Here is a 10,373-nt window from a genome sequence, read left to right as displayed (position 1 = left end):
TTATTAGGAGTATGTCAACATGATATTAGAAAATATATGAAGTGAAATGAGTCATTTACAGATTTATCACAGCAGAAGCTGGAGGTATAAATAAATGTTTTTGATTAAATACGAGAGTCCCAACACTATTCTGGGTTTCTAATAGCTTCTGATTAATGCTATGCTTGTGTTCATTATTTCATATTTGGGCTGTGGAGGATTTTATTGAACCAAATAAATAAGAAATCTGAAAATATACCTTTTTTGGTAACACTTTACTTCAAGTTTTATACATAAGGCTGATATTACGCTGTCATTGTTTGTCGTTTGCTAAATTATGACACCTTTGGAGCTATGTTGGCATTTTTAGGGTTAGGTTAGAGAGGGGTTAAGTAGGGTTAAGGGTAGGGGTTAGGGTAACAAAGAATTAGGGTAACAAACAACACTTAGGGGTCTAATCGCCCTTCTGGACTTAAGCGCTTTTTTGATGATGTCATTTTTTTGAACTGTCTAGAAATCACGGAACCTGGAGTATTCCCAACTCTTGTAAATGTCATTGAAATCCGTGAAAATGATAAAGTTCACTTTTAATTTGAAATACTTTTGTTGATAAACAATGTAACAGGTTGATTAGATCACATGACTGCACTGTGAGGATCGGCCACAAAATCTCTCTCCTTGATCAGCGCTTCATCATCATCATCATCATCATCATCATCATCATCATTCGTGCACATTACATCACATCGTCATCATCAGCATCATTTGTCATCAATGTTTCACTTGTTGTTCTGGCGTGCTTGTCTGACTCCCCCCTACCACCCCGGGGACAGCATGACAATGTCACTTTGGATCAATTCTTTCCGGGAATCTCCTCTGCAATATTATGAGTCCGTGTGGCCTAAATTGTAACTAAGTCCATATTTCTAGTGCAATCTAATGTTTCACCTTATCAGGGTGCTACACCTATTCCTGTGTTAGAAGCGCGTAGGGACTTACGCACACCAGAGAATGTGTGTAAAGCCAGATTTGAATGGGAACACCCACATTTTAGGGCTGCTCCACCCACAGTGCGTAACTGGGATGGAGCCCCTAATAAAAGCCTTCATTATGAGATCATAATAAAGCAAATATTTAGGATTTTCTTCCATAGATATTAGTCCATGTTGAAGTGATGCCCGTGTCATGTTAACGTAATACTAACATGTTGTTACCAGGACAAATTTCGACTTCAGAAATCAGTTTCTATCAGTCTTTGTGACTGACGTTGCCACTCAGCAGCACTTAATAAACAACAAGCTAACAGGGTGGTGTGTGATTGTTAACGTTCTTGCTCTGGTCTGAGATCCGTCTCTGAACCTCCTCAGCAACACAAAAACAACTGAGCTCAGCGCTTGCCAAATCTGTCATGTCCAATCACTTTGTATTAGGAACTTGTTTAACAGCCACGACGTGTCTCACACCTCACTTACACAAACAGCTTTTCCTGCACAAACATGTTGCTTTTAAAAAAAAGCTAAAAAAACTCCCACTCCAATGAGAAGACAGTGAAGGATTATACATATTCATTACCAGTGCGTGTATTGTCATGTCTCAATGAATACCAAGTGAGGCTAAGACCTCTTTCTAAAGTGAATCTGAGATATTTTTGAGACACTAATGAACAAATGTATAGTAGCTAAAAGGGCAGGATTATGGACTTTGACAACAATGCGTCCGATATGGCAGCAGCAGAACGATGAGGCCTCATTAGGAATGATCGCTGAAAGCCATGATGCACAAATACCACGAGGTAGCACCTGCTGCTTTTTTTTTTACAGGCAAGACCACACATTTTCCTCCCAAACACACACACACACACACACTCTCTCTCTCACACACACACATAGGGTTTGTGGAAGCTGCTGCTCGGGTGCAGAGAGGGGCCCACTTTTGGTTGGGGGTCTTTGTCCCTCTTTCATAGGCTCTGCTTCCCTCTGATGATGGAGCCATTGTCCAAGCAGCCAGTGGACCTGCACCATTCAGACTGGGTGATAAAGCCCCCATTCACTAAACCAAAGGCAGAGAGGAAGGGGGGGGTTGAGGGAGCGAGGGGAGAGAGGGTCTGGTGGAAGCGTTGAAAAGCAAAAAAAATAAATGGAAAGAAGAAATGTAAGAGGTTGAAAAAGGTTAAAGGCTACAGAGAAGGATTTGAGAGAGATTTCTGTACAAGGTTAGTGGCAAAGTGTGTAAAAAGCTATAAACTAAGTGGTTAAGGGATCGTTTTGAAAAATCCAGTAAATAGAATTAAATTAGGGTAATAAAGATGATGAATGTGTTCTTTATTTAAATGGTTCTCCTGGTCTGCTGCTCGTACTCAGCACATGCACGGACGCTCAGGTCGCTGCTGCTAAAGTACAAAAACAGTGAAATTAGTAAATCTATGTGAATTACATCAGAGCTTCTCAACTGGTCTCACCCTGAGACCCACATTACGTCACAGTCATTAAATCACGAACCACTTTTTTTTTTTAGAATTTGTTTTTCAAAAACACCAGTTGAAAACACACATCTATAATCTTTTTTTAAACATAAATCTATATATTTTTCTGTGCAACATGCATTTCACAGCATGCCTGTCAAAAGAAAAGTTTCTAAGTCCAACATAGGAGACATAAAGTTTTTATTTTTGACCGGCTCTCCACAACCCACCCATTGCAGGTCTGTGACTCACTTTTGGGTCCCGACCCACCAGTTGAGAATCCCTGAATTAAATCAATTGTGCTAATCTAAATCATTAACTTATTCTTTTTAAACTGAACCATTGAAACAATTCAATGAAATTAGTTTAAATCTTTTAATTATTTTATTTCATTTATTTAAAAAAAAAAACAAAACAAAAAACAATGTTATTTCCCAGATCTGCGAGAACTTAATGAATGCTAACATCACTGCACAACATTTGACTTGCACAACATTTGGCTTCAGCTTGGCGAATCTCTGCTTGCGTAACGTATGCAGACTTTTGTTTTTAACACGTGTAACTATGCAACAAGACCAAACATTCCCAGTTTTTTTGGCCAGAATCAAAAAGGAGCAGAAAAAATATATATATATATATATATTTTTTTTTTAAAAAGAAAAAAGTGAAGTCTGTCAGTGACATGCAGAGGCGGAAGGAATGAGATGCTGCTGAGAATGTCACACAGCAATCGGTCATGCCCGCAGGGCTTGGCCTTGATGCAGCCTCTCTTCACTTTCCTCTACAAGATTAGAGGGGTGAATGGTGAGCCCTCATCCTGGTCATGCATTTCCACCAGGCTGCTACTCACTGGGAACAGCAGAAAGCAGTCAGACGTGGTAAGAAAGCAGCCAAAGGGCCACAGGAAGACATGGACTGAGGCAATGGAATATAAAGGGCGAGGAAAGAAAGAGGCTGTGAGTCCCTTTAGACTGTGACTGCCTCTTTGTCTCTCACTGCAATCAAAACACTGATTTTTTTATTTTTTTTTTTCTTTCTTTTTTTGGAGTGATTTGAAAGCCGATTTGCCTCAAAGTGATTTCACACCCAAATATTAAATCACTTACCATTTGAAGTCATGATGTAAAAATAGTAGCTTGGACCATGAGAAAGTATTAAACAGATTGTGTGCACTATATTTAGATAAAGCGCGCCGATGCAGTGCGTTGCAGCCGAGGTGCTCAACACAACATAATCTGTGCTGAGCCCATCCCGAATGGTTCATGGTAAAGTGCAACAGCCTGGACGCATTAATGCTTCCGTCTAGCTCTATAAACAGCATTTACATAAAATGTGAAATCAGAGAAGTGGAAGAGTCCACTGAGAGCAGGCCTTTTTAGCTATTCACATTAGATCAGTGTTTTTACTGCCACTGAGCCGTTATACAAACCGCTGTACGATCACAGATTATCACCTGTGTTAATGCTACACAGCTGTTTCTAAAATGTGAATTAATATTAAAGCAATTTTTCAGGACAAATTATCATAAAGGTGCGTTGACACCAAAGGTGACTTCAGCAAAAGAAAAAAATAGAATAAATGTATACACCGTCTCGAGATTCGCGCCAACCACAATGTGTGTAACATAAACAAAAATGCATAAATAATTAGTAACATAATTGAAAATAATGAAAATTTACATCGACGCGTTGTTTAATAAGGTAAATTCATAAAATCAGGCCGGCGGCCACTTTCTGCTGCAATACCGTATATGAACTGCTGGCCGCAGTGTTGTTTCAACTTTTAAATATTGTAAAAAATTATTGCACAACAGAAGAAGAACCCACCTAAAGTCTCAACGGATTGGGATCATTTCACCTAAAACTTATACTAGCATTTTTAAAAGAACACAGAACTAGGGCTGGGGGCGATTTTGCCTTCGATTTTTTTTTTTAATGCACTAAAAAATTATTGCAGACAACAGATATATTGTCAAAAGTGCAACTTTACTGCTGTGGTTGTCCTCAAGAGTTAAAATGCATATAACAATCCCAAAATAAAAAGTAAATGAGGCTCTGTCATTCAACTATTTCAAGCTTTAACCCAGGTTTAAGCAAAAGTGCAACAGCAACTTCACAGTAGCTTAAATTTTCTGATTAATTAAAAAAATAATAAACTTTTCCCTTAGCATCTCAGCATAGTGTCTGTGACATACATATAGTCTACTCAAAGGGTAAACAAATGTAAACAAAGAGGGGGCTGGCTCACATCGCGCTACGGTAACCCACAAGGACGGAACACAAAAAAGTCAAAAAAGTCAAAAAAAAAAAAAAAAAACTGTAATGGGAAAAAATAAAATACATTTTTTTTTTTTTTTTTTTTGCAAAATAAAAATTGTTTTTATCCACAAATTCGATAAGTTCATTAAATCGATTTTTTGCCCAGCCATAAAAAATGACAAAAAACACATATATTGACTCAAAAAACACACAAAACCACAATACACTACATAATTGCTCCAAAGACACACAAACTATTAACAAAATGACAGGAAAATACAGAAAACAACACCAAAAATGCAGGAAGTGACTTTAAAAATGCACAAATCGGCAACAAAAATGCAGAAAATGACAGAAAAATACCAAAAAAGTACACCTTAAAGACAAAAGTTAACAAAAACACACACAATTACTCCAAAAACATACAAAATAGCTAAAAACTGACAAAACACCAAAACCACAAAGACAAAAAAAGACAAAATGCTTTTTCCCCCCAGTATTAATGCTCTGATTGGTCATTATTCTGAATGCTGACATGAATGTTGATCATGTGACCCTCGGATCTGATACAATCACGTTTGTGGTCTCCGTTCATCAGTGAGAGATCGCTAACTCATCAGACAAAACCCAAAGCAGTCATGGGATTTAAGGTCAAAATAGGACGGGAACGTTCTCCAATAGTAAATAAAAAATGATGATAAATATACGGCTGTGCCAACATTCCTCTGGGAGCCCATTAGTGTGTCAAAGCAATGGGCTGTTTCAGGGGAGCACTTTAGTGCAGTTTTAATTTTCATTCTGTCATTTTAATCCAGACACTGAATCCATTACGTGCCTGATATCTCACTGCCTCATTTGTGAGCGGCCATTCAGAAAAGGCCACAATAGATTTAACAGGTATCAGGAATAGTAGCGCAGCAATTATGAGAGCAACTAAACAAGCATTTACATAAATCCTCACACAAACAAACCGTCAGTGCTCACACTCGGACAGAAATACTCAAACGTCCATAGACGTCTATAGGTTATGATTGTAATTACAGGCGGAGGAGAGGGGGGACACAGGAAGTGCTGAAACCGTGTGGTGAGTAAAGCCACATGGAGGATGTGTTTTTACAGGAGTCATGGATGTGTTTGGGACTTTCATAAACACGGAGCAACAGGGCCCGGAGACAAACCAAGAGGCAGAGAAAACAGAGAAATGTGGAGCGAAGACAAGAAAAAGGATGAAGTGGGAGAGGAAAACATGACAGGGACAGTCAGCCACAGCAACGACAGAGACAAAAGAACTCCAGTTACTGTAAAACACTTCAACTCCAGCATACATTTGATATATTTAACTGGAGTGAGACGGGGGGGGGGGGAAAGACACTCAAGGTTTTGTATTATTTGTGTAAGGGATGGTATAGAGCAAGAGTTGGGAGGAAAGGGAAGGCGTTTTGGGGGGAGGACGGAGCAGGAGGAGTAGGTAAAGTACAAATTTGGTTCCGCACAGGCTAACCACACGCTGAAAGACTGTAATTTGGATTTTCCCAGAATAGCCAGTAAAAGAGGCAGAGAGGAGGGACAGAATAACATAAACTCTTTAGCAGCACGCAACACACACACACACACAGACACATACACAACAACAGCCTTCCCCTAGGACGGACAACACAACACAAAGCACAACATGCATACAGTGGCACAACTTCAGGCAACACACACACACATATAATGTCTACGTACGTCCAAGCGGAGAAGAACAAGATGTTCACGAGCTGAAGGGGAACAAATAAGTGTCAACATGGTTTTAAATCTGGGTTACAGCCAGGGTTGGGGTCAATTACATTTGTCAGTCATAATTATGTATTTCATTACCCATGTTCAATTACGATTACAATGACCAGCATTTTTTCCAATTACAATTAAATCACAATGATCTTTTATTCTCAGAAAGTCAATTACAATTATGTTCTCAATTACTAAGGTTCAATTACAATTACTGAGCCTGAAATAAATAACCTAATAAAAGTTAACCTTCCTTGTGTTAGCTTTCTGTTAGCATCTCTTATGATAACAGGTCCTAAATCAGCTGTAAAATACACTAAAAACAAATCATCTATCATCTATTTATTGGTTTCCTTAATTGTCAGGCTTCCTAATCAATGAAAATATAGGTTTTAATATTTTTGGTATGGGTGTCTGAGCCTTTTTTTTTCAGTATATCCCTCAATTTCATTTTTTTTAAATGGTAAAATGTGGCAAAACGTGATATGAAACATATTTTAATAATTGTTAACTACATACTGTGTGTGTAGAACTGTACATGGAACTGTAACATGGTTCCCCAGTTATGAGTTAAATTATCATTGACAATTTTTTTTTTTAGAATTTTCATGGCAATTACAATTACAAAGTTAAGTATCTAAACTCAATTGCAATTTAATTATGATTACGACAGCAACGGGTTTTTAAAATTACAATCACAATCATGACGTAATTATATTTGTAACCCTGGTTACAGTGAACACAAAGTGAGGAAGCATAGAGACGAGCATCCTTTACACATGGACACAAGTCAAACCTGTAATGCTCACTCATGTTTGTTTAATCTGCACAAAAGCCAAAGTATAACCACCCAATGCTGCGGTTCCACACGGGGACTGTATTTCTTCTGTCTATGGCAGGGCGGAGAAAGTCACTGCAGCTTTGTTGTGACTCTAATGAGAAGTCCAGTGTTAAAACAGCTACATTATTCACCTTCTCTTTTATACGAGTACATGTTGAACGGAATAATGTTTCAGTGTTGGCAGTGGCACAAATAGCACAACAATTATAAAACTGAAGGCAAAGATGTTTGGAGTCGAATGCGCTTAAAGGGTGCCTGTAGCTACAATATCTACAACAAAAAACATGTTTAATGTAGAAAGTGTCTATTCGTACGGTTGCCGTAAGGACAACCCCCGGTGCAATTGGTACGTTTACCGAAGTACACATCTTAGGGTTAGGGTTAAGGTTAGGGTTAGGTTTAGGTTTGATTTAGTCTTAGTCACGTGACCTAAACTGGCCAATGAGGGGCGCTGCGTATGGATAGAATGTCGGTATATTGATACGGCAACCGTACGGATGGCTACTGCCTTTAATGTATTACCAATAAACAAAATATGAGCACCTTATTATTAAAAAACACATTAAAAGGACTTTTTAGAACACCGTCGGGCATTAAACTATGGAGAGCCGCCATTTTGGATCCAATATGATGCACTTCAGTTCATCGGCCGCGCTTGTTGCTTTAAATAACTGGTGCATTGTGGGAGGTAGAGGTACAACAGGTCTGTTTACATTGTGGGAAATGTAGTTTTTTTGTTAGCTTTTGGTGCTAAGCAGCAGTGTCTAACCACTCCTTAAGTGATAAAAGTGCACCTTCCAGGTTGTATGTTAGGAGAGGATTAAATGTTACCTTTCTCACCAACTACCTGCTTCTTGCGCCGACTCAGCATGCATAATTGCGCCGACTCAGCATGCATAATTAGCCTAACGGACAGAGCTGTTGTGAGCAGCGGAAACGAGGCTGTGCAGTTAGGTATTGGAAGTGAAGTGAAGCGCTCCATGTGCAGCGTAGTGTGGAGTGAATGCAGCAGTGGGGTGGTTAGACTTTATTGATTAGTTCTGGGCTGACCATTGGAAGTCTTGTATTTCCTGCTGAAGTCATCAATCCATGATTGGGTTTAGGTAGTTTACTTAAATAAACTATTAGTTGACAAGTGACGAAGAAAAAGCTTAAAGCTGGTGGAGATTATGTTTTATCAGATAAAGACATGGTTCAGGTCTCAATGATCAATAAACCCCAAAATAAACCCAAGGTTCACAGGAAGTCACCTTTTGGAGAGTTTTTGGGCGAAACACAAAAAATCACAGTAAGAAAGAAGTAAAAACACTTTCCTGACATTACGCTCATTATTATGACATGATACCTGACATTTGCACGAATAAGGTGGCATCATTAAGTGTCGTTCGTTACCCTAAGCCAACTATATCCCGCCACCCAACCCAAAAAATGACAACATAGCTCTAAAGGTGTTATGATTTATTGAACAACACTGAATGACAGCATAATGATACCCTTCATGACACCGTATTCATGTTAATGACAGATAATGAACGCATAATGTCAGCCTTATGTATAAAACTTCAAGTAAAGTGTTACTAAACACTTCAATGCATCCGTCTACAGGACTTCACATCCCACAATGCAATGTGCGAAACCTTTCCGACAGTCACTAAGAGAGTGTTTATAGTGGAGATTAAAACAAACTTCCAAGCGTCCATTTTAATCTTTGACATCTTGATCTTGGATTTATTGATTAGTCAGGCCTACACTGTGTTTATTTAATTAAAAAATATTGCCCTCAGCTTTAAACATAGACTAAAAAGGCTTATAATGCACTAAACCCAGGAGGTCAGTCTTTGATCCTGGAGCAAGGCTTTGATAAGCACCGCTTTAATGAAAATGCAAGATAAGCACTAATGCACATTATCCGGAAAGAGACATTCTCTTACTTTATCTCTCTGCCTCTGTCCAGTCTGAACTCTTTTCTATAACAGTCATTAATGCATTTACAAGGATGATTATACTTTACACTTGTTTTCATTCAGTTTACCAACCCAGTGACATATTCATTGCTTTAGTTTTCCGTCGGTGTACATTTCCAACATATTTGCCATTTTAGCAGATCACCTCACTTTGACAAGTCACTAATATTTTAGCTCCATCCTACAACAGCTGAAACCTATAATCTCATCAGCAGCATTGGTGTCATGGCTGATTTACGAACCAGTGATTACCGCTGCTATACGGGCCTGTAACACGCTGTGCAGACTGGGTTATAGATATCCATCTCTTTAAAAAAAAAAAAAAAGAAAACTTTCAGCCTAGTGTCACTGCTTCAGACAATGCTCAGACGTGCACGGTTCACAGCAGGTGTCTCTCAAACTTAGCCGTAGCTTGATATATGCACGCATTCTGAACAACTGGACGCGAGTGTCGTGGAAAAGCTCTGCAGGAGACGACAAGCTGTCCAAAAAACTGACAGCACAGATTGCTGAAGAGCATAAACAAAATGTCAGTCCTGACTGCTGGGAAGAAAAGGTTAAAATAAATTCTAACCTGTCACAACTCCCATTATCTGTTTTACATTCAGCCTCATTTCTGAGATGAAGGTAAATTATACCCTGGCCAAATGAAAGCTATTTCAAACAATCATTTGTTCCCATTTCAACACGTGAATCAATATGTAGCTCCATGCATCATAAAGAAAACTATAGCTGGGTTTTCCATTAACCTTGGAAATGCCCAAAATCTAAATAGCGCAATAAAAACTGGTAATGGTAACGCCTGAATTAAAAACACACTCAAATGCCACTAAAAAGTTGTTTTCACGAGGAAGAATTTCAGACGTTTCTATGTTGAAATGTATCACAAAAATGCAATGTAAACACTTTTTACGCATATACACGTCACAGAACGTGACGTACCTGGTCACATGACAGCAAACAACAAAGGAAAACAAAGTATTATAAGGGGGTTTGGCTCAAAACAACCTTCAATGGAAACACGTTCAAAACGCAATTATACTTTGTCGACATTTAGAAATATCGCTTTTATTTTGCAAAAATCTGGAAACAGCTGCAGA

Source organism: Gouania willdenowi, chromosome 11 (genome assembly GCF_900634775.1).
Source record: "Gouania willdenowi chromosome 11, fGouWil2.1, whole genome shotgun sequence".
Classification (NCBI taxonomy): Eukaryota; Metazoa; Chordata; class Actinopteri; order Blenniiformes; family Gobiesocidae; genus Gouania; species Gouania willdenowi.
This window is presented reverse-complemented; position numbering follows the sequence as displayed.